Genomic DNA, 25380 nt, shown 5'->3' on the forward strand with positions numbered 1-25380 from the left:
CTGACCTTGACACAGTTACCAGGTCGTTCATGAAATAGCAATAAAAACAAACATAATCATCCATCTCGACCCCCCACACTCTCACAATCACCAAGCAACCATGTCCCTCCGCGGATCTCTTTCAACGCAGAGGTATTTTACGCATGATGTTTTCCATTGATGTGTGCTAGAATGTGTGTACGATAGGGACAGGCATCGTGAATCCAGGGCTGGGCATGTGGCTATAGTTCCTAAATAAATCAGGGCTCACCTCACCGTGCACGGGTCTGGAACTTGAGCGAAGGGGAGCGAGGAGTGAGTCTGTGAGTGGGGGCTGTGTGCGTCATGTGCTGCAGCGCCTGGCGGCAACACACACATTGGCTACACACACAGGTTTTGGGACAGAGCTTTTCTCAGGCATTCAGCGCTGAATTGATCGGCTCTAGTCGATTAGTAGCCTGTAGTCCAAAATACTGGCGGATCTGGACGGAGACAATTTCGTGTTCTGATCTCTTTAAAAAAAACATTTCTACTAATTTCTACTATTTCTAAAGAAAAAGGGGGCTATTTCCTTCCTCCCTCTCCATTCATCCATTCTTCCATCTTTCCCTCCCCTAAGGGCCGCTGGACGGATAGCCGAGGAGGCCGTGGAGCGCACTTTTTCAGTTAGGGGAGAAAGAGGACGAGCAGGACACTGTTTTTTCCAGCGGGCAGAGGCATTCTGCGGGGCGGGGTTGGTGTTCGACTTTCACGGTTTCTGCACTGCGCTCGACCCGCTTGTGGAGATCACGATGACTGGTGGCGAGACACCGGAGCGGTGGCGGATGCTCCCCACTCTGCTATGGTGATGTTGCCCGTGTCCAAATGTCCCCTCCTCGGATGAGACCACGTATGAATGGACGGCTGTGCAGGTGATGGAGAGAATATGATCATTGTGTCGAGATGGACATCATTTCATTGTTGATTCAGCTCTAATATTACCCTACATTACAGTACAAACCACGACGGATTTCAATTAAAGATGATTATTGAATGCAAATAAGAAAAATCAACAAATGTCACATTTATCCTTTTCATGTATAAGGATGCCAGTTCATCTTTGCGCGCGTGTAAAGCGAGTGTGAGGTGGCGGGAGACAAATTAGCCAGTGTACCAAACGTTGCGGATGTTACAAAATAAATAAATAATTATAGATTTTAGCTCTTTTTTCCAACATGTTTTGGTGTCTGAAACGTACCATGGCAATCACGACCAACATGCCCGGTTGAGGGGAAACACTTGGTGGATTTATTTAAAATAATCTGATTGATTTTAATATTGTGCTGTAGTCATGATGACAATACAACATTTTATCTTCAAGCGAAGCACAAGGGGCTTCTGACGAGCCTATCGCACCGTGGAAATGGTTCGGGAGAAAACGATGGAGCAGCCATGGAGAACATGAAACATTTATACTAACTCATCTTGGAATGTCCCCAATCTGATATCCTCAATATCCCAACAGAGCCGTACTCTTCTTTTTTGGACATCGAAAAACGACCTGAAGAAGAATTGTGAATCCTACTGCACTGATAGTCGTGCAACAAGCCAAGCTATCCACCCCACCCCCACCCCCACCACACGTTGCATTTGTTTTACACCCGCACTTGACCATTAGTACTAACGCACCAAGAGAGACCAAAGCCTAGATGGCGTCTTCATCTTGTAAAGGCCGCCCCATATAGGCTTACCGCCCGGCAACTCTCCCCCTATGCAGGTGGAAGAAGCAGAATAAAACAGTTGAGTGTCTGAGCAGTCCGCAAGCAGATGGGATGTAATGTTGTGTGGTCGTGCTGAGCATTCGCCTCCTTCTCAGCTACAGCTGCTTTGTAAAGATTTGGTGTCCAGAGAATGGCGCGGTTCGAAAACGAGATGCCGTCCAGGTATGGCGGCGGCCACGGCCATGGACCAGGGCATGGACCTGGAGGCCCTGGCCGTGGCGGCAGCCGGCAGGGCGGCCCGCCTGGAGGCCCCGGGGGACAGCGGGTCTACAAGCAGTCCATGGCGCAGAGAGCCCGGACCATGGCCCTGTACAACCCCATCCCGGTGCGTCAGAACTGCTTCACCGTCAACCGCTCGCTGTTCATCTTCAGCGAGGATAACTTTGTGAGAAAATACGCCAAAAAGATTACAGAATGGCCATATCCTTTACATGTTTCTCATCACTGTGTATCATAACATCAGTGCTAAACCCCGAATATCAGGTAGGACCACTGTACTTGCAATGTTATTATCATAATGGGAAGATGATCTAATGATGGGACCTATCTATGTGGCTCTACCATTAGCCAATTAGGTAGGGCATCATTAGGCTAGTGTGAGCATGTAATGATGACAACATAGCCTACTAGACAGCAATACTCAAAGGCCTTCCTGGCGCTGTAGTGTGTGGTGATTCAACAGAAACCTGTAGACATGATAGGTTTAGGATCCATTGAATGTTTTTATTTGGGCATCATTGATATGATTTTTGTCATTATGAATAATAACGTTGTTATTAAGGGCATTCATCATTTTTTTTGAGAGAGAGAGAGACAGAGAGAGAGACAGAGAGAGAGAGAGAGAGAGAGAGAGAGAGATGTTTGTAGTGCAGAGCTGCTGGTTGCTGATGTCAGCATGTTCAGTCTCAGCTCAGGAAAAACAGTGAAGTGGAAGGCGAGGAGGGAGGGAGAGAGTATATACTGCCACCATTTCTGCGTAGACTGAGAGAATGGAGTGAACTAGGCCTTGTCCTTATCAGCACACATATCTCTAGGTTTTCACTGATGTATCATGCCTGTGGTGTGCTGGAGTGTATGTGTGTGCCTGACTACCTGCGTGTGTGTGTCTTGTCTGTGTGTCCGTGTTTCCCCCTGACTGTTTGTGTGTGTGCCTGCATGTGTTTTCTCTGTGTGTGTGTGCGTGCATGTGTGTGTCAGGCCAGACACAACTGCCCCTGACTGTATGTGTATGTGTGTGCCCACTGAGGCCATCTGTATGTGTGTGCCCACTGTGGCCATCTGTGTGTGTGGCACACTGGACATACAGTGTCTGCTACTATACTGCCAGTGTTATTTTTTTATTTAAAAAAATATAATTTTCTTTATTATTTTCCCCTAACCCAGAGCAGAGCAGAAACAGCCTAACCCTAACCCTACCCCTACCCCTAACCCAGAGCAGAGCAGAAACAGCCCAACCCTAACCCTAACCCTAACCCAGAGCAGAGCAGAAACAGCCTACCCCTAACCCTAACCCTAACCCAGAGCAGAGCAGAAACAGCCTAACCCTACCCACCCCTCTGCTAATTGGAGTAAACTAATGGACAACAACACTTAGGCTTCTTCTTCCAGTTTCTACATTTTTACAGACACAATGCACCTTACAACAGTTATCTTTTGTTTGTTTTTAACCCCATCCTTCAGTCTTAGTGTTAGCATAGCACCATTTTGGGAGAAACGGGGAGGTATTTGGGCAATGTCTGTTCTCCTGTTGGAAGCTGTGAGGCTGTCAGGACGAGAGAGGAAAGTAGAATAATGATTGCATTGATCTGTAGTGATGGGTCAGAAATGATACACTCTAATTGGCCTGCTGCTCTGGCAAATGGATGAGATTGTTTTAAGGCTTTTGAATCGTATCTGTTCAATTGTTTGAATGGAGATTGAACACAGATGTGTGTGAAATATGTTCAATACATGTTACTCTATGAGCATGTGTGGGAGCTTGCCTCTGTACCGTTTTGAAAAAGGGATTTTGAATATGTATTGAATGTGTTGGATTGTGGACATTGTCTCTTCCACACCTGCACACCCCTACCTAGTTCAGATGGTTTTGTCCTCTCTGGTTTTGTTTGAACATGCTGGATGTTGATCTAAGTGTGTTCAGGGTAATAGTTTAGCAGTGTCTCATCTTCTTCCTCTATTACCCTTTCTCTCTTCTTCTCCACATCTCCCTCTCTTCCTACATCTCTCTCTCCTGCTTTTCTCTCTCCCCTCCATTCCTCTATCATCACCTTCTCTCCCTCTGTCCCTCTCTCTCTCACTCTCTCACCCTCTCTCTCTGCCTCCTCTCCCTCCTCTATCTCCCTCTCTTCCTACATCTATCTCTCCTGCTTTTCTCTCTTCTCTCCATTCCTCTATCATCATCTTCTCTCCCTCTGTCCCTCTCTCTCTCTCACCCTCTCCTCTGCCTCTCTCCCTCTCTCTATCTCCCTCCTCCTCTATCTCCCTCCTCCTCTATCTCTCTCCTCATCTATCACCCTATCCCTTTAAATCTCACTCCTTCTCCTGTTTCCTTAGTTACTCCCTTACCTCTCATGCCCCCTCCGTCCTCCGTCCTCACACGCACCCACACGTGAACACGCACACGCACACACACACACACACACACACACACACACACACACACACACACAAACTCTCAAAGTTCTTGAACTTTTCCAGGTTGACTGACCTTCATGTGTTAAAGTAATGATGGACTGTCATTTCTCTTTGCTTATTTGAGCTGTTCTTGCCATAATATGGACTTGGTCTTCTACCAAATAGGGCTATCTTCTGTACACCACCACTACCTTGTCACAACACAACTGATTGGCTCAAACGCATTAAGAAGGAAAGAAATGCCACAAATGAACTTTTAACAAGGCACACCTGTTAATTGAAATGCATTCCAAGTAGCTACCTCATGAAGCTGGTTGAGAGAATGCCAAAAGTGTGCAAAGTTGTCATCAAAGCAAAGGGTGGCTACTTTGAAGAATCTCAATTATAGAACATATTTTGATTTGTTTAACACTTTTTGGTTACTACATGATTCCATATGGGTTATTTCATAGTTTTGATGTCTTCACTATTATTCTACACTGTAGAAATAGTAAAATAAGGAAAAACCCTTGAATGAGTAGGTGTCCAAACTTTTGACTGGTACTGTATGTGTGATGTGTATGTGACGATAGCCACCTGATTCCCCAAGTGTAAATGAATCTGTGAATTTAATCATTTTAGGCAACACACATACACTATGTTGTTATACTTGGAGGAGAGAGATGATTAGTTAGTTGATTCTACACATTTATGATTCAGTATCATTCAGTAGACGACTCATTAGCAGCTTATTATGTAGATGAATGATTCAATATGATTCAGTTGAATGTTTCAGTAGATGATTCAGTACATGATTTTATAGATTCACTGTACACTCTTAGAAAAAAGGGTTCCAAAATGGTTCTTTGGCTATCCCCATAGGGGTACCCTTTTTTGTTCCATAAAGAAGAACCCTTTTTGGTTTCAGGTAGAACTCTTTTTGGGTTCCATGTAGAGCCCTCTGTGTAAAGGGTTCTACCTGGAACCAAAAAGGGTTATTCAAAGGGTTTTCCTATGGGGACATACAGTATGTGGTCACTACCAGTGAGACAACACAAAGGTCCCAGTGGCACCTTGTTTACTGTACCCATTTGACTCATGTTATCCATAAGATAAGGGTTTAGGTCAAAGTAACTATGTGAAACAAACTGAAAGCCGGCAGAATGGTCCTTCAGACATATTCTCATGCAGCAGTGAAAGAGGGTGACTTTATTTTGTCTCACCCTGGAAATTCAGTAAACAGTTTTGAATTGTATAGCACATACTATTATTCTCATAACTGTCTCTCCTATTACTCCCCTATTGTGCCAGCAGCAAACCACCCTGCATACCACTGCTGGCTTGCTTCTGAAGCTAAGCTGGGTTGGTCCTGGTCAGTTCCTAGATGGGAGACCAGATGCTGCTGAAAGTGGTGTTGGAGGGCCAGTAGGAGGCACTCTTTCCTCTGGTCTAAAAAAATATCCCAATGCCCCAGGGAAGTGATTGGGGACATTGCCCTGTGTAGGGTGCTGTCTTGTGGATGGGACCTTAAAACGGGTGTCCTGACTCTCTGAGGTCATTAAAGATCCCATGGCACTTATAGTAAGAGTAGGGGTGTTAACCCTGGTGTCCTGGCTAAATTCCCAATCTGGTCACCTAATAATTGGCTCATTAATCCCCCTCCTCTCCCCTGTAACTATTCCCCAGGTTGTTGCTGCAAATGAGAACATGTTCTCAGTCAACTTACCTGGTAAAATAACAGATTTTTTTATATTTTTACCTCAGATGCTCTGCTTTGTCCCAGATCAACTGTCATGACCCCTTGACCTCTAACCTATAACCCCTCCCCTTGCCCTATCCTGTGTAATATACTAGCTCATACACTAACTCCCCAAGGGATGAGGCACTGAGGGAGGTAAGGAGGTCAGTTCACCCTTTGTGTGTGTGCTTCTTTTCATACTTGGTTGTATTTGATTATGTATCTATGTACTAAAGCCCAGGATATTCCGTGGTATTTATGGATTTTGACTGTTACTCTGTACATCACATCACATAACACTGGGATGGAAATCCTACCATCACAAATGAGAGAGGGAGAAAGCCCAGAAAAAGCAAATGGATAAAGAAAAAGGAGATATAGAGAGATAGAGAGACAGAGAGAACGAGAGGCAGTATCGTTAAACCCCAGTGTTTTCTTTGCTGTGTGGAATCAGGGATCTACATTCAATCTGCAGAATGTAAATTATTTATTGGCCGTTTTCTCCCTAGCTGCTCTCTGCTGCTGCTAACTTCACGACCTGTTCCACACACAGATACTGTGGGCTCTAACTTCACGACCTGTTCCACACACAGATGTGGGCTCTACTGTGTTCCACACACAGGCTCTAACTTCACGACCACAGATACTGTTCCACACCTGTTCCACACACAGATACTGTGGGCTCTAACTTCACGACCTGTTCCACACACAGATACTGTGGGCTCTAACTTCACGACCTGTTCCACACACAGATACTGTGGGCTCTAACTTCACGACCTGTTCCACACACAGATACTGTGGGCTCTAACTTCACGACCTGTTCCACACACAGATACTGTGGGCTCTAACTTCACGACCTGTTCCACACACAGATACTGTGGGCTCTAACTTCACGACCTGTTCCACACACAACTTCACGATACTGTGGGCTCTAACTTCACGACCTGTTCCACACACAGATACTGTGGGCTCTAACTTCACGTTTCCACACACAGATACTGTGGGCTCTAACTTCACCTGTTCCACACACAGATACTGTTCCACGACACACACAGATACTGTGGGCTCTAACTTCACGACCTGTTCCACACACAGATACTGTGGGCTCTAAATTCACGACCTGTTCCACACACAGATACTGTGGGCTCTAAATTCACGACCTGTTCCACACACAGATACTGTGAGCTCTAACTTCACGACCTGTTCCACACACAGATACTGTGAGCTCTAACTTCACGACCTGTTCCACACACAGATACTGTGGGCTCTAACTTCACGACCTGTTCCACACACAGATACTGTGGGCTCTAACTTCACGACCTGTTCCACACACAGATACTGTGGGCTCTACTGTGTATTAGTGCTGGGAATTACCAGGGACCTCACGGCATGATATTATCACCATACTTAAGTGGTGATACGATTATGTGTTTAGATTCTCACGATTCTATATGTATTGTGATTCTCATGATTCTATATGCATTGTGATTCTCATGATTCTATATGCATTGTGATTCTCATGATTCTATATGCATTGTGATTCTCATGATTCTATATGTATTGTGATTCTCAGGATTCTATATGCATTGTGATTCTCATGATTCTATGTGTATTGTGATTCTCACGATTCTTCATGTATTGTGATTCTCATGATTCTTCATGTATTGTGATTCTCATGATTCTATATATGTATTGTGATTCTCACGATTCCATATATGTATTGTGATTCTCACGATTCTATATGTATTGCGATTCGATACTGTGATTTGACTGTAATTTGATGTTCTAAACATATTTCTCATGAGAAAATGAGTTTTTATCAGACATGGAAATAAAAGTGCTGAAAAAATGTTGGCTCACTATTTAAAAAGAAGACGGAGAACAAGCTATAGGATAAAAAATACCTGCGTTTCGGCGCAGGTACAGCTGACTAGCACTAGGTAACGCAACACACACACCACACGGCAGCAGGTCCAGCTGACTAGCACTAGGTAACGCAACACACACACCACATGGCAGCAGGTCCAGCTGACTAGCACTAGGTAACGCAACACACTCACACCACACGGCAGCAGGTCCAGCTGACTAGCACTAGGTAACGCAACACACTCACACCACACGGCAGCAGGTCCAGCTGACTAGCATTAGGTAACGCAACACACTCACACCACACGGCAGCAGGTCCAGCTGACTAGCATTAGGTAACGCAACACACAAACACACCACACGGCAGCAGGTCCAGCTGACTAGCACTAGGTAACGCAACACACACACCACACGGCAGCAGGTCCAGCTGACTAGCACTAGGTAACGCAACACACACACCACACGGCAGCAGGTACAGCTGACTAGCACTAGGTAACGCAACACACACACACCACACGGCAGCAGGTCCAGCTGACTAGCACTAGGTAACGCAACACACACACCACACGGCAGCAGGTCCAGCTGACTAGCACTAGGTAACGCAACACACACACCACACGGCAGCAGGTACAGCTGACTAGCACTAGGTAACGCAACACACACACACACGGCAGCAGGTCCAGCTGACACACACACGGCAGCAGGTCAGCTGACTAGCACTAGGTAACGCAACACACACACCACACGGCAGCAGGTCCAGCTGACTAGCACTAGGTAACGCAACACACACACCACACGGCAGCAGGTCCAGCTGACTAGCACTAGGTAACGCAACACACACACCACACGGCAGCAGGTCCAGCTGACTAGCACTAGGTAACGCAACACACACACCACACGGCAGCAGGTACAGCTGACTAGCACTAGGTAACGCAACACACACACACCACACGGCAGCAGGTCCAGCTGACTAGCACTAGGTAACGCAACACACACACCACACGGCAGCAGGTCAGCTGACTAGCACTAGGTAACGCAACACACACACCACACGGCAGCAGGTCCAGCTGACTAGCACTAGGTAACGCAACACACACACACCACACGGCAGCAGGTCCAGCTGACTAGCACTAGGTAACGCAACACACACACCACACGGCAGCAGGTCCAGCTGACTAGCACTAGGTAACGCAACACACACACACACACCACACAGCAGCAGGTCCAGCTGACTAGCACTAGGTAACGCAACACACACACACCACACAGCAGGTCCAGCTGACTAGCACTAGGTAACGCAACACACACACACACCACACGGCAGCAGGTCCAGCTGACTAGCACTAGGTAACGCAACACACACACCACACGGCAGCAGGTCCAGCTGACTAGCACTAGGTAACGCAACACACACACACCACACGGCAGCAGGTCCAGCTGACTAGCACTAGGTAACGCAACACACACACCACACGGCAGCAGGTCCAGCTGACTAGCACTAGGTAACGCAACACACACACCACACGGCAGCAGGTCCAGCTGACTAGCACTAGGTAACGCAACACACACACCACACGGCAGCAGGTCCAGCTGACTAGCACTAGGTAACGCAACACACACACCACACGGCAGCAGGTCCAGCTGACTAGCACTAGGTAACGCAACACACACACCACACGGCAGCAGGTCCAGCTGACTAGCACTAGGTAACGCAACACACACACCACACGGCAGCAGGTCAGCTGACTAGCACTAGGTAACGCAACACACACACCACACGGCAGCAGGTCCAGCTGACTAGCACTAGGTAACGCAACACACACACCACACGGCAGCAGGTCCAGCTGACTAGCACTAGGTAACGCAACACACACACCACACGGCAGCAGGTCCAGCTGACTAGCACTAGGTAACGCAACACACACACCACACGGCAGCAGGTCCAGCTGACTAGCACTAGGTAACGCAACACACACACCACACGGCAGCAGGTCCAGCTGACTAGCACTAGGTAACGCAACACACACACCACACGGCAGCAGGTACAGCTGACTAGCACTAGGTAACGCAACACACACACACCACACGGCAGCAGGTCCAGCTGACTAGCACTAGGTAACGCAACACACACACACACGGCAGCAGGTCCAGCTGACTAGCACTAGGTAACAACACACACACCACACGGCAGCAGGTCCAGCTGACTAGCACTAGGTAACGCAACACACACACCACACGGCAGCAGGTCCAGCTGACTAGCACTAGGTAACGCAACACACACACCACACGGCAGCAGGTCCAGCTGACTAGCACTAGGTAACGCAACACACACACCACACGGCAGCAGGTCCAGCTGACTAGCACTAGGTAACGCAACACACACACACCACACGGCAGCAGGTCCAGCTGACTAGCACTAGGTAACGCAACACACACACACCACACGGCAGCAGGTCCAGCTGACTAGCACTAGGTAACGCAACACACACACACCACACGGCAGCAGGTACAGCTGACTAGCACTAGGTAACGCAACACACACACACCACACGGCAGCAGGTCCAGCTGACTAGCACTAGGTAACGCAACACACACACACCACACGGCAGCAGGTCCAGCTGACTAGCACTAGGTAACGCAACACACACACCACACGGCAGCAGGTCCAGCTGACTAGCACTAGGTAACGCAACACACACACCACACGGCAGCAGGTACAGCTGACTAGCACTAGGTAACGCAACACACACACACCACACGGCAGCAGGTCCAGCTGACTAGCACTAGGTAACGCAACACACACACCACACGGCAGCAGGTACAGCTGACTAGCACTAGGTAACGCAACACACACACACCACACGGCAGCAGGTCCAGCTGACTAGCACTAGGTAACGCAACACACACACCACACGGCAGCAGGTCCAGCTGACTAGCACTAGGTAACGCAACACACACACACACGGCAGCAGGTCCAGCTGACTAGCACTAGGTAACGCAACACACACACACACCACACGGCAGCAGGTACAGCTGACTAGCACTAGGTAACGCAACACACACACCACACGGCAGCAGGTCAGCTGACTAGCACTAGGTAACGCAACACACACACCACACACCACACGGCAGCAGGTCCAGCTGACTAGCACTAGGTAACGCAACACACACACCACACGGCAGCAGGTCCAGCTGACTAGCACTAGGTAACGCAACACACACACACCACACGGCAGCAGGTCCAGCTGACTAGCACTAGGTAACGCAACACACACACCACACGGCAGCAGGTCCAGCTGACTAGCACTAGGTAACGCAACACACACACACCACACGGCAGCAGGTCCAGCTGACTAGCACTAGGTAACGCAACACACACACACACACCACACGGCAGCAGGTACAGCTGACTAGCACTAGGTAACGCAACACACACACACCACACGGCAGCAGGTACAGCTGACTAGCACTAGGTAACGCAACACACACACACACACACACGGCAGCAGGTCCAGCTGACTAGCACTAGGTAACGCAACACACACACACACACGGCAGCAGGTCCAGCTGACTAGCACTAGGTAACGCAACACACACACACACACCACACGGCAGCAGGTCCAGCTGACTAGCACTAGGTAACGCAACACACACACCCACACGGCAGCAGGTCCAGCTGACTAGCACTAGGTAACGCAACACACACACACCACACGGCAGCAGGTCCAGCTGACTAGCACTAGGTAACGCAACACACACACACACACGGCAGCAGGTCCAGCTGACTAGCACTAGGTAACGCAACACACACACCCACACGGCAGCAGGTCCAGCTGACTAGCACTAGGTAACGCAACACACACACACCACACGGCAGCAGGTCCAGCTGACTAGCACTAGGTAACGCAACACACACACCACACGGCAGCAGGTCAGCTGACTAGCACTAGGTAACGCAACACACACACACCACACGGCAGCAGGTCCAGCTGACTAGCACTAGGTAACGCAACACACACACACCACACGGCAGCAGGTCCAGCTGACTAGCACTAGGTAACGCAACACACACACACACACGGCAGCAGGTACAGCTGACTAGCACTAGGTAACGCACACACACACACACACGGCACGGCAGGTCCAGCTGACTAGCACTAGGTAACGCAACACACACACACACCACACGGCAGCAGGTCCAGCTGACTAGCACTAGGTAACGCAACACACACACACACACACCACACGGCAGCAGGTCCAGCTGACTAGCACTAGGTAACGCAACACACACACACACACCACGGCAGCAGGTACAGCTGACTAGCACTAGGTAACGCAACACACACACACCACACGGCAGCAGGTCCAGCTGACTAGCATTAGGTAACACAACACACACACACACACCACACGGCAGCAGGTCCAGCTGACTAGCACTAGGTAACGCAACACACTCACACACACACACCACACGGCAGCAGGTCCAGCTGACTAGCACTAGGTAACGCAACACACACACACCACACGGCAGCAGGTCCAGCTGACTAGCACTAGGTAACGCAACACACACACCACACGGCAGCAGGTCCAGCTGACTAGCACTAGGTAACGCAACACACACACCACACGGCAGCAGGTACAGCTGACTAGCACTAGGTAACGCAACACACACACCACACGGCAGCAGGTCCAGCTGACTAGCACTAGGTAACGCAACACACACACACCACACGGCAGCAGGTCCAGCTGACTAGCACTAGGTAACGCAACACACACACCACACGGCAGCAGGTACAGCTGACTAGCACTAGGTAACGCAACACACACACACCACACGGCAGCAGGTCCAGCTGACTAGCACTAGGTAACGCAACACACACACACACGGCAGCAGGTCCAGCTGACTAGCACTAGGTAACGCAACACACACACACACCACACGGCAGCAGGTACAGCTGACTAGCACTAGGTAACGCAACACACACACCACACACGGCAGCAGGTCCAGCTGACTAGCACTAACGCAAACACAACACACACACACCACACGGCAGCAGGTCCAGCTGACTAGCACTAGGTAACGCAACACACACACACACACACCACACGGCAGCAGGTCCAGCTGACTAGCACTAGGTAACGCAACACACTCACACACGCACACCACACGGCAGCAGGTCCAGCTGACTAGCACTAGGTAACGCAACACACACACACCACACGGCAGCAGGTCCAGCTGACTAGCACTAGGTAACGCAACACACTCACACACTCACACGCACACACACACGGCAGCAGGTCCAGCTGACTAGCACTAGGTAACGCAACACACACACACACCACACGGCAGCAGGTCCAGCTGACTAGCACTAGGTAACGCAACACACACACACACACACCAGCACGCAGCAGGTCCAGCTGACTAGCACTAGGTAACGCAACACACACACACACACACGGCAGCAGGTCCAGCTGACTAGCACTAGGTAACACACACACACCACACGCAACACACACACACGCACACACACCACACGGCAGCAGGTCCAGCTGACTAGCACTAGGTAACGCAACACACACACACCACACGGCAGCAGGTCCAGCTGACTAGCACTAGGTAACGCAACACACACACCACACGGCAGCAGGTCAGCTGACTAGCACTAGGTAACGCAACACACACACACCCACACGGCAGCAGGTCCAGCTGACTAGCACTAGGTAACGCAACACACACACACCACACGGCAGCAGGTCCAGCTGACTAGCACTAGGTAACGCAACACACACACACACACGGCAGCAGGTACAGCTGACTAGCACTAGGTAACGCAACACAACACACACACACCACACGGCAGCAGGTCCAGCTGACTAGCACTAGGTAACGCAACACACACACACCACACGGCAGCAGGTCCAGCTGACTAGCACTAGGTAACGCAACACACACACACACCACACGGCAGCAGGTCAGCTGACTAGCACTAGGTAACGCACACACACACACACCACACGGCAGCAGGTCCAGCTGACTAGCACTAGGTAACGCAACACACACACACACACGGCAGCAGGTCCAGCTGACTAGCACTAGGTAACGCAACACACACACACCACACGGCAGCAGGTCCAGCTGACTAGCACTAGGTAACGCAACACACACACACACCACACGGCAGCAGGTCCAGCTGACTAGCACTAGGTAACGCAACACACACACACACGGCAGCAGGTCCAGCTGACTAGCACTAGGTAACGCAACACACACACACACACGGCAGCAGGTCCAGCTGACTAGCACTAGGTAACGCAACACACACACCACACGGCAGCAGGTCCAGCTGACTAGCACTAGGTAACGCAACACACACACGGCAGCAGGTCAGCACGCACTAGCAGCAGCAGGTCCAGCTGACTAGCACTAGGTAACGCAACACACACACCACACGGCAGCAGGTCCAGCTGACTAGCACTAGGTAACGCAACACACACACACCACACGGCAGCAGGTCCAGCTGACTAGCACTAGGTAACGCAACACACACACACCACACGGCAGCAGGTCCAGCTGACTAGCATTAGGTAACACACACACACACACCACACGGCAGCAGGTCCAGCTGACTAGCATTAGGTAACACACACACACACACCACACGGCAGCAGGTCCAGCTGACTAGCACTAGGTAACGCAACACACACACCACACGGCAGCAGGTCCAGCTGACTAGCACTAGGTAACGCAACACACACACACACACACGGCAGCAGGTCCAGCTGACTAGCACTAGGTAACGCAACACACACACACCACCACACGGCAGCAGGTCCAGCTGACTAGCACTAGGTAACGCAACACACACACACACCACACGGCAGCAGGTCCAGCTGACTAGCACTAGGCAACGCAACACACACACACCACACGGCAGCAGGTCAGCTGACTAGCACTAGGTAACGCAACACACACACACACCACACGGCAGCAGGTCAGCTGACTAGCACTAGGTAACGCAACACACTAGGTAACGCACACACACACACACACCACACGGCAGCAGGTCCAGCTGACTAGCACTAGGTAACGCAACACACACACACCACACGGCAGCAGGTCCAGCTGACTAGCACTAGGTAACGCAACACACACACACCACACGGCAGCAGGTCCAGCTGACTAGCACTAGGTAACGCAACACACACACCACACGGCAGCAGGTCCAGCTGACTAGCACTAGGTAACACACACACCACACGGCAACACACACACACACCACACGGCAGCAGGTCCAGCTGACTAGCACTAGGTAACGCAACACACACACCACACGGCAGCAGGTACAGCTGACTAGCACTAGGTAACGCAACACACACACACCACACGGCAGCAGGTCCAGCTGACTAGCACTAGGTAACGCAACACACACACACACGGCAGCAGGTCCAGCTGACTAGCACTAGGTAACGCAACACACACACACCACACGGCAGCAGGTCCAGCTGACTAGCACTAGGTAACGCAACACACACACACCACACGGCAGCAGGTCCAGCTGACTAGCACTAGGTAACGCAACACACACACACCACACGGCAGCAGGTACAGCTGACTAGCACTAGGTAACGCAACACACACACACACCACACGGCAGCAGGTCCAGCTGACTAGCACTAGGTAACGCAACACACTCACACACGCACACCACACGGCAGCAGGTCCAGCTGACTAGCACTAGGTAACGCAACACACACACACCACACGGCAGCAGGTCCAGCTGACTAGCACTAGGTAACGCACACTCACACACTCACACACACACACACACACCACACGGCAGCAGGTCCAGCTGACTAGCACTAGGTAACGCAACACACACACACCACACGGCAGCAGGTCAGCTGACTAGCACTAGGTAACGCAACACACACACACCACACGGCAGCAGGTCCAGCTGACTAGCACTAGGTAACGCAACACACACACACCACACGGCAGCAGGTCCAGCTGACTAGCACTAGGTAACGCAACACACACACACCACACGGCAGCAGGTCCAGCTGACTAGCACTAGGTAACGCAACACACACACACACACGGCAGCAGGTCCAGCTGAGCAGGTAGCACTAGGTAACGCAACACACACACCACACGGCAGCAGGTCCAGCTGACTAGCACTAGGTAACGCAACACACACACACCACACGGCAGCAGGTCCAGCTGACTAGCACTAGGTAACGCAACACACACACACACACACGGCAGCAGCAGCAGGTCCAGCTGACTAGCACTAGGTAACGCAACACACACACACCACACGGCAGCAGGTCCAGCTGACTAGCACTAGGTAACGCAACACACACACACCACACGGCAGCAGGTCCAGCTGACTAGCACTAGGTAACGCAACACACACACACCACACGGCAGCAGGTCCAGCTGACTAGCACTAGGTAACGCAACACACACACCACACGGCAGCAGGTCCAGCTGACTAGCACTAGGTAACGCAACACACACACACCCACACGGCAGCAGGTCCAGCTGACTAGCACTAGGTAACGCAACACACACACACACACACCACACGGCAGCAGGTCCAGCTGACTAGCACTAGGTAACGCAACACACACACACCACACGGCAGCAGGTCCAGCTGACTAGCACTAGGTAACGCAACACACACACCACACGCAGCAGGTCCAGCTGACTAGCACTAGGTAACGCAACACACACACACCACACGGCAGCAGGTCCAGCTGACTAGCACTAGGTAACGCAACACACACACACACACGGCAGCAGGTCCAGCTGACTAGCACTAGGTAACGCAACACACACACACCACACGGCAGCAGGTCCAGCTGACTAGCACTAGGTAACGCAACACACACAGCAGGTACAGCTGACTACACGGCAGCAGGTCCAGCTGACTAGCACTAGGTAACGCAACACACACACACCACACGGCAGCAGGTCCAGCTGACTAGCACTAGGTAACGCAACACACACACCACACGGCAGCAGGTCCAGCTGACTAGCACTAGGTAACGCAACACACACACCACACGGCAGCAGGTACAGCTGACTAGCACTAGGTAACGCAACACACACACACCACACGGCAGCAGGTCCAGCTGACTAGCACTAGGTAACGCAACACACACACACACCACACGGCAGCAGGTCCAGCTGACTAGCACTAGGTAACGCAACACACACACACCACACGGCAGCAGGTACAGCTGACTAGCACTAGGTAACGCAACACACACACACACACGGCAGCAGGTCCAGCTGACTAGCACTAGGTAACGCAACACACACACACACACGGCAGCAGGTCAGCTGACTAGCACTAGGTAACGCAACACACACACACACACCACACGGCAGCAGGTCCAGCTGACTAGCACTAGGTAACGCAACACACACACACACCACACGGCAGCAGGTCCAGCTGACTAGCACTAGGTAACGCAACACACACACACCACACGGCAGCAGGTCCAGCTGACTAGCACTAGGTAACGCAACACACACACCACACGGCAGCAGGTCCAGCTGACTAGCACTAGGTAACGCAACACACACACACCACACGGCAGCAGGTCCAGCTGACTAGCACTAGGTAACGCAACACACACACACCACACGGCAGCAGGTCCAGCTGACTAGCACTAGGTAACGCAACACACACACCACACGGCAGCAGGTCCAGCTGACTAGCACTAGGTAACGCAACACACACACACACACAACACACACACACCACACGGCAGCAGGTCCAGCTGACTAGCACTAGGTAACGCACTCACACACACACACCACACGGCAGCAGGTCAGCTGACTAGCACTAGGTAACGCAACACACACACACACACCACACGGCAGCAGGTCCAGCTGACTAGCACTAGGTAACGCAACACACACACACACCACACGGCAGCAGGTCCAGCTGACTAGCACTAGGTAACGCACTCACACACACACACCACACCACACGGCAGCAGGTACAGCTGACTAGCACTAGGTAACGCAACACACACACACACACACACACGCACACGGCAGCAGGTCCAGCTGACTAGCACTAGGTAACGCACTCACACACACACACCACACGGCAGCAGGTCCAGCTGACTAGCACTAGGTAACGCAACACACACACACACACGGCAGCAGGTCCAGCTGACTAGCACTAGGTAACGCAACACACACACCACACGGCAGCAGGTCCAGCTGACTAGCACTAGGTAACGCAACACACACACACCACACGGCAGCAGGTCCAGCTGACTAGCACTAGGTAACGCAACACACACACCCACACGGCAGCAGGTCCAGCTGACTAGCACTAGGTAACGCAACACACACACACACACGGCAGCAGGTCCAGCTGACTAGCACTAGGTAACGCAACACACACACACACACGGCAGCAGGTCCAGCTGACTAGCACTAGGTAACGCAACACACACACCACACGGCAGCAGGTCCAGCTGACTAGCACTAGGTAACGCAACACACACACCACACGGCAGCAGGTACAGCTGACTAGCACTAGGTAACGCAACACACACACCACACGGCAGCAGGTCCAGCTGACTAGCACTAGGTAACGCAACACACACACACCACACGGCAGCAGGTCCAGCTGACTAGCACTAGGTAACGCAACACACACACACCACACGGCAGCAGGTCCAGCTGACTAGCACTAGGTAACGCAACACACACACACCACACGGCAGCAGGTCCAGCTGACTAGCACTAGGTAACGCAACACACACACACACACGGCAGCAGGTCCAGCTGACTAGCACTAGGTAACGCAACACACACACACCACACGGCAGCAGGTCCAGCTGACTAGCACTAGGTAACGCAACACACACACACACACGGCAGCAGGTCCAGCTGACTAGCACTAGGTAACGCAACACACACACACCACACGGCAGCAGGTCCAGCTGACTAGCACTAGGTAACGCAACACACACACCACACGGCAGCAGGTCCAGCTGACTAGCACTAGGTAACGCAACACACACACACACACGGCAGCAGGTACAGCTGACTAGCACTAGGTAACGCAACACACACACACACACGGCAGCAGGTCCAGCTGACTAGCACTAGGTAACGCAACACACACACACCACACGGCAGCAGGTCCAGCTGACTAGCACTAGGTAACGCAACACACACACACACCACACGGCAGCAGGTCCAGCTGACTAGCACTAGGTAACGCAACACACTCACACACACACACCACACGGCAGCAGGTCCAGCTGACTAGCACTAGGTAACGCAACACACACACCACACGGCAGCAGGTCCAGCTGACTAGCACTAGGTAACGCAACACACACACACAGCTGACACACGGCAGCAGGTCCAGCTGACTAGCACTAGGTAACGCAACACACACACACACACGGCAGCAGGTCCAGCTGACTAGCACTAGGTAACGCAACACACACACACCACACGGCAGCAGGTCCAGCTGACTAGCACTAGGTAACGCAACACACACACACCACACGGCAGCAGGTCCAGCTGACTAGCACTAGGTAACGCAACACACACACCACACGGCAGCAGGTCCAGCTGACTAGCACTAGGTAACGCAACACACACACCACACGGCAGCAGGTACAGCTGACTAGCACTAGGTAACGCAACACACACACCACACGGCAGCAGGTCCAGCTGACTAGCACTAGGTAACGCAACACACACACACCACACGGCAGCAGGTACAGCTGACTAGCACTAGGTAACGCAACACACACACACCACACGGCAGCAGGTCCAGCTGACTAGCATTAGGTAACGCAACACACACACACCACACGGCAGCAGGTCCAGCTGACTAGCACTAGGTAACGCAACACACACACACCACACGGCAGCAGGTCCAGCTGACTAGCACTAGGTAACGCAACACACACACACGCACCACACGGCAGCAGGTCCAGCTGACTAGCACTAGGTAACGCAACACACACACACACACACGGCAGCAGGTCCAGCTGACTAGCACTAGGTAACGCAACACACACACACACACGGCAGCAGGTCCAGCTGACTAGCACTAGGTAACGCAACACACACACACCACACGGCAGCAGGTCCAGCTGACTAGCACTAGGTAACGCAACACACACACACCACACGGCAGCAGGTCCAGCTGACTAGCACTAGGTAACGCAACACACACACCACACGGCAGCAGGTCCAGCTGACTAGCACTAGGTAACGCAACACACACACCCACACGGCAGCAGGTCCAGCTGACTAGCACTAGGTAACGCAACACACACACACCACACGGCAGCAGGTACAGCTGACTAGCACTAGGTAACGCAACACACACACACCACACGGCAGCAGGTCCAGCTGACTAGCACTAGGTAACGCAACACACACACACCACACGGCAGCAGGTCCAGCTGACTAGCACTAGGTAACGCAACACACACACCACACGGCAGCAGGTCCAGCTGACTAGCACTAGGTAACGCAACACACACACACCACACGGCAGCAGGTCCAGCTGACTAGCACTAGGTAACGCAACACACACACCACACGGCAGCAGGTCCAGCTGACTAGCACTAGGTAACGCAACACACACACCACACGGCAGCAGGTACAGCTGACTAGCACTAGGTAACGCAACACACACACCACACGGCAGCAGGTCCAGCTGACTAGCACTAGGTAACGCAACACACACACACACCACACGGCAGCAGGTCCAGCTGACTAGCACTAGGTAACGCAACACACACACACCACACGGCAGCAGGTCCAGCTGACTAGCACTAGGTAACGCAACACACACACCACACGGCAGCAGGTACAGCTGACTAGCACTAGGTAACGCAACACACACACACCACACGGCAGCAGGTCCAGCTGACTAGCACTAGGTAACGCAACACACACACACACACGGCAGCAGGTCCAGCTGACTAGCACTAGGTAACGCAACACACACACACCACACGGCAGCAGGTCCAGCTGACTAGCACTAGGTAACGCAACACACACACACCACACGGCAGCAGGTCCAGCTGACTAGCACTAGGTAACGCAACACACACACCACACGGCAGCAGGTCCAGCTGACTAGCACTAGGTAACGCAACACACACACACACCACACGGCAGCAGGTCCAGCTGACTAGCACTAGGTAACGCAACACACACACACACCACACGGCAGCAGGTCCAGCTGACTAGCACTAGGTAACGCAACACACACACCACACGGCAGCAGGTCCAGCTGACTAGCACTAGGTAACGCAACACACACACACCACACGGCAGCAGGTCCAGCTGACTAGCACTAGGTAACGCAACACACACACCCACACGGCAGCAGGTCCAGCTGACTAGCACTAGGTAACGCAACACACACACACCACACGGCAGCAGGTCCAGCTGACTAGCACTAGGTAACACACTCACACACACACACACACGGCAGCAGGTCCAGCTGACTAGCACTAGGTAACGCAACACACACACCACACGGCAGCAGGTCCAGCTGACTAGCACTAGGTAACGCAACACACACACACCACACGGCAGCAGGTCAGCTGACTAGCACTAGGTAACGCAACACACACACCACACGGCAGCAGGTCCAGCTGACTAGCACTAGGTAACGCAACACACACACACCACACGGCAGCAGGTCCAGCTGACTAGCACTAGGTAACGCAACACACACACACACGGCAGCAGGTCAGCTGACTAGCACTAGGTAACGCAACACACACACACACACACCACACGGCAGCAGGTCCAGCTGACTAGCACTAGGTAACGCAACACACACACACACACGGCAGCAGGTCCAGCTGACTAGCACTAGGTAACGCAACACACACACACACACGGCAGCAGGTCCAGCTGACTAGCACTAGGTAACGCAACACACACACACACCACACGGCAGCAGGTCCAGCTGACTAGCACTAGGTAACGCAACACACACACACCACACGGCAGCAGGTCCAGCTGACTAGCACTAGGTAACGCAACACACACACCACACGGCAGCAGGTCCAGCTGACTAGCACTAGGTAACGCAACACACACACACCACACGGCAGCAGGTCCAGCTGACTAGCACTAGGTAACGCAACACACACACACACACGGCAGCAGGTCCAGCTGACTAGCACTAGGTAACGCAACACACACACACACACGCAGCAGCAGGTCCAGCTGACTAGCACTAGGTAACGCAACACACACACACCCACACGGCAGCAGGTCCAGCTGACTAGCACTAGGTAACGCAACACACACACACCACACGGCAGCAGGTCCAGCTGACTAGCACTAGGTAACGCAACACACACACCACACGGCAGCAGGTCCAGCTGACTAGCACTAGGTAACGCAACACACACACACCACGGCAGCAGGTCCAGCTGACTAGCACTAGGTAACGCAACACACACACACACACACGGCAGCAGGTCCAGCTGACTAGCACTAGGTAACGCAACACACACACACCACACGGCAGCAGGTCCAGCTGACTAGCACTAGGTAACGCAACACACACACCACACGGCAGCAGGTCCAGCTGACTAGCACTAGGTAACGCAACACACACACCACACGGCAGCAGGTCCAGCTGACTAGCACTAGGTAACGCAACACACACACACCACACGGCAGCAGGTCCAGCTGACTAGCACTAGGTAACGCAACACACACACCACACGGCAGCAGGTCCAGCTGACTAGCACTAGGTAACGCAACACACACACCACACGACGGCAGCAGGTCCAGCTGACTAGCACTAGGTAACGCAACACACACACACCACACGGCAGCAGGTCCAGCTGACTAGCACTAGGTAACGCAACACACACACCACACACGGCAGCAGGTACAGCTGACTAGCACTAGGTAACGCAACACACACACACCACACGGCAGCAGGTCCAGCTGACTAGCACTAGGTAACGCAACACACACACACCACACGGCAGCAGGTCCAGCTGACTAGCACTAGGTAACGCAACACACACACACCACACGGCAGCAGGTCCAGCTGACTAGCACTAGGTAACGCAACACACACACACCACACGGCAGCAGGTCCAGCTGACTAGCACTAGGTAACGCAACACACACACACCACACGGCAGCAGGTCCAGCTGACTAGCACTAGGTAACGCAACACACACACACCACACGGCAGCAGGTCCAGCTGACTAGCACTAGGTAACGCAACACACACACACCACCACACGGCAGCAGGTCCAGCTGACTAGCACTAGGTAACGCAACACACACACACCGCACGGCAGCAGGTCCAGCTGACTAGCACTAGGTAACGCAACACACACACACCACACGGCAGCAGGTACAGCTGACTAGCACTAGGTAACGCAACACACACACACCACACGGCAGCAGGTCCAGCTGACTAGCACTAGGTAACGCAACACACACACACACGGCAGCAGGTCCAGCTGACTAGCACTAGGTAACGCAACACACACACCACACGGCAGCAGGTCCAGCTGACTAGCACTAGGTAACGCAACACACACACACCACACGGCAGCAGGTCAGCTGACTAGCACTAGGTAACGCAACACACACACACACACCACACGGCAGCAGGTCCAGCTGACTAGCACTAGGTAACGCAACACACACACCACACGGCAGCAGGTCAGCTGACTAGCACTAGGTAACGCAACACACACACACCACACGGCAGCAGGTCCAGCTGACTAGCACTAGGTAACGCAACACACACACACCACACGGCAGCAGGTCAGCTGACTACACGGCAGCAGGTCCAGCTGACTAGCACTAGGTAACGCAACAACACACACACACCACACGGCAGCAGGTCCAGCTGACTAGCACTAGGTAACGCAACACACACACACCACACGGCAGCAGGTACAGCTGACTAGCACTAGGTAACGCAACACACACACCACACGGCAGCAGGTCCAGCTGACTAGCACTAGGTAACGCAACACACACACACCACACGGCAGCAGGTCCAGCTGACTAGCACTAGGTAACGCAACACACACACACACACGGCAGCAGGTCCAGCTGACTAGCACTAGGTAACGCAACACACACACCACACGGCAGCAGGTCCAGCTGACTAGCACTAGGTAACGCAACACACACACACCACACGGCAGCAGGTCCAGCTGACTAGCACTAGGTAACGCAACACACACACCACACGGCAGCAGGTCCAGCTGACTAGCACTAGGTAACGCAACACACACACACACACGGCAGCAGGTCCAGCTGACTAGCACTAGGTAACGCAACACACACACCCACACGGCAGCAGGTCCAGCTGACTAGCACTAGGTAACGCAACACACACACACACACGGCAGCAGGTCCAGCTGACTAGCACTAGGTAACGCAACACACACACCACACGGCAGCAGGTCCAGCTGACTAGCACTAGGTAACGCAACACACACACCACACGGCAGCAGGTACAGCTGACTAGCACTAGGTAACGCAACACACACACACCACACGGCAGCAGGTCCAGCTGACTAGCATTAGGTAACGCAACACACTCACACACACGGCAGCAGGTCCAGCTGACTAGCACTAGGTAACGCAACACACACACCACACGGCAGCAGGTCCAGCTGACTAGCACTAGGTAACGCAACACACACACCACACGGCAGCAGGTACAGCTGACTAGCACTAGGTAACGCAACACACACACCACACGGCAGCAGGTCCAGCTGACTAGCACTAGGTAACGCAACACACACACACACACGGCAGCAGGTCCAGCTGACTAGCACTAGGTAACGCAACACACACACACCACCACACGGCAGCAGGTCCAGCTGACTAGCACTAGGTAACGCAACACACACACACACACGGCAGCAGGTCCAGCTGACTAGCACTAGGTAACGCAACACACACACACACACGGCAGCAGGTCCAGCTGACTAGCACTAGGTAACGCAACACACACACACACGGCAGCAGGTCCAGCTGACTAGCACTAGGTAACACACAACACACACACACACACGGCAGCAGGTCAGCTGACTAGCACTAGGTAACGCAACACACACACACCACACGGCAGCAGGTCCAGCTGACTAGCACTAGGTAACGCAACACACACACCACACGGCAGCAGGTCCAGCTGACTAGCACTAGGTAACGCAACACACACACACCACACGGCAGCAGGTCCAGCTGACTAGCACTAGGTAACGCAACACACACACACACACGGCAGCAGGTCCAGCTGACTAGCACTAGGTAACGCAACACACACACCACACGGCAGCAGGTACAGCTGACTAGCACTAGGTAACGCAACACACACACACCACACGGCAGCAGGTCCAGCTGAC

At 52.6% G+C, this 25380-nt stretch overlaps 1 pseudogene; it reads left to right on the forward strand.

Moving 5' to 3' along the window:
* The first annotated feature begins 1761 nt into the window (after positions 1-1761).
* LOC115126624 (voltage-dependent P/Q-type calcium channel subunit alpha-1A-like) overlaps positions 1762-25380 on the forward strand; it is a 340470-nt pseudogene continuing 316851 nt past the window's right edge.

The sequence above is a fragment of the Oncorhynchus nerka genome, linkage group LG26 (genome assembly GCF_034236695.1).
Source record: "Oncorhynchus nerka isolate Pitt River linkage group LG26, Oner_Uvic_2.0, whole genome shotgun sequence".
Taxonomy (NCBI): Eukaryota; Metazoa; Chordata; class Actinopteri; order Salmoniformes; family Salmonidae; genus Oncorhynchus; species Oncorhynchus nerka.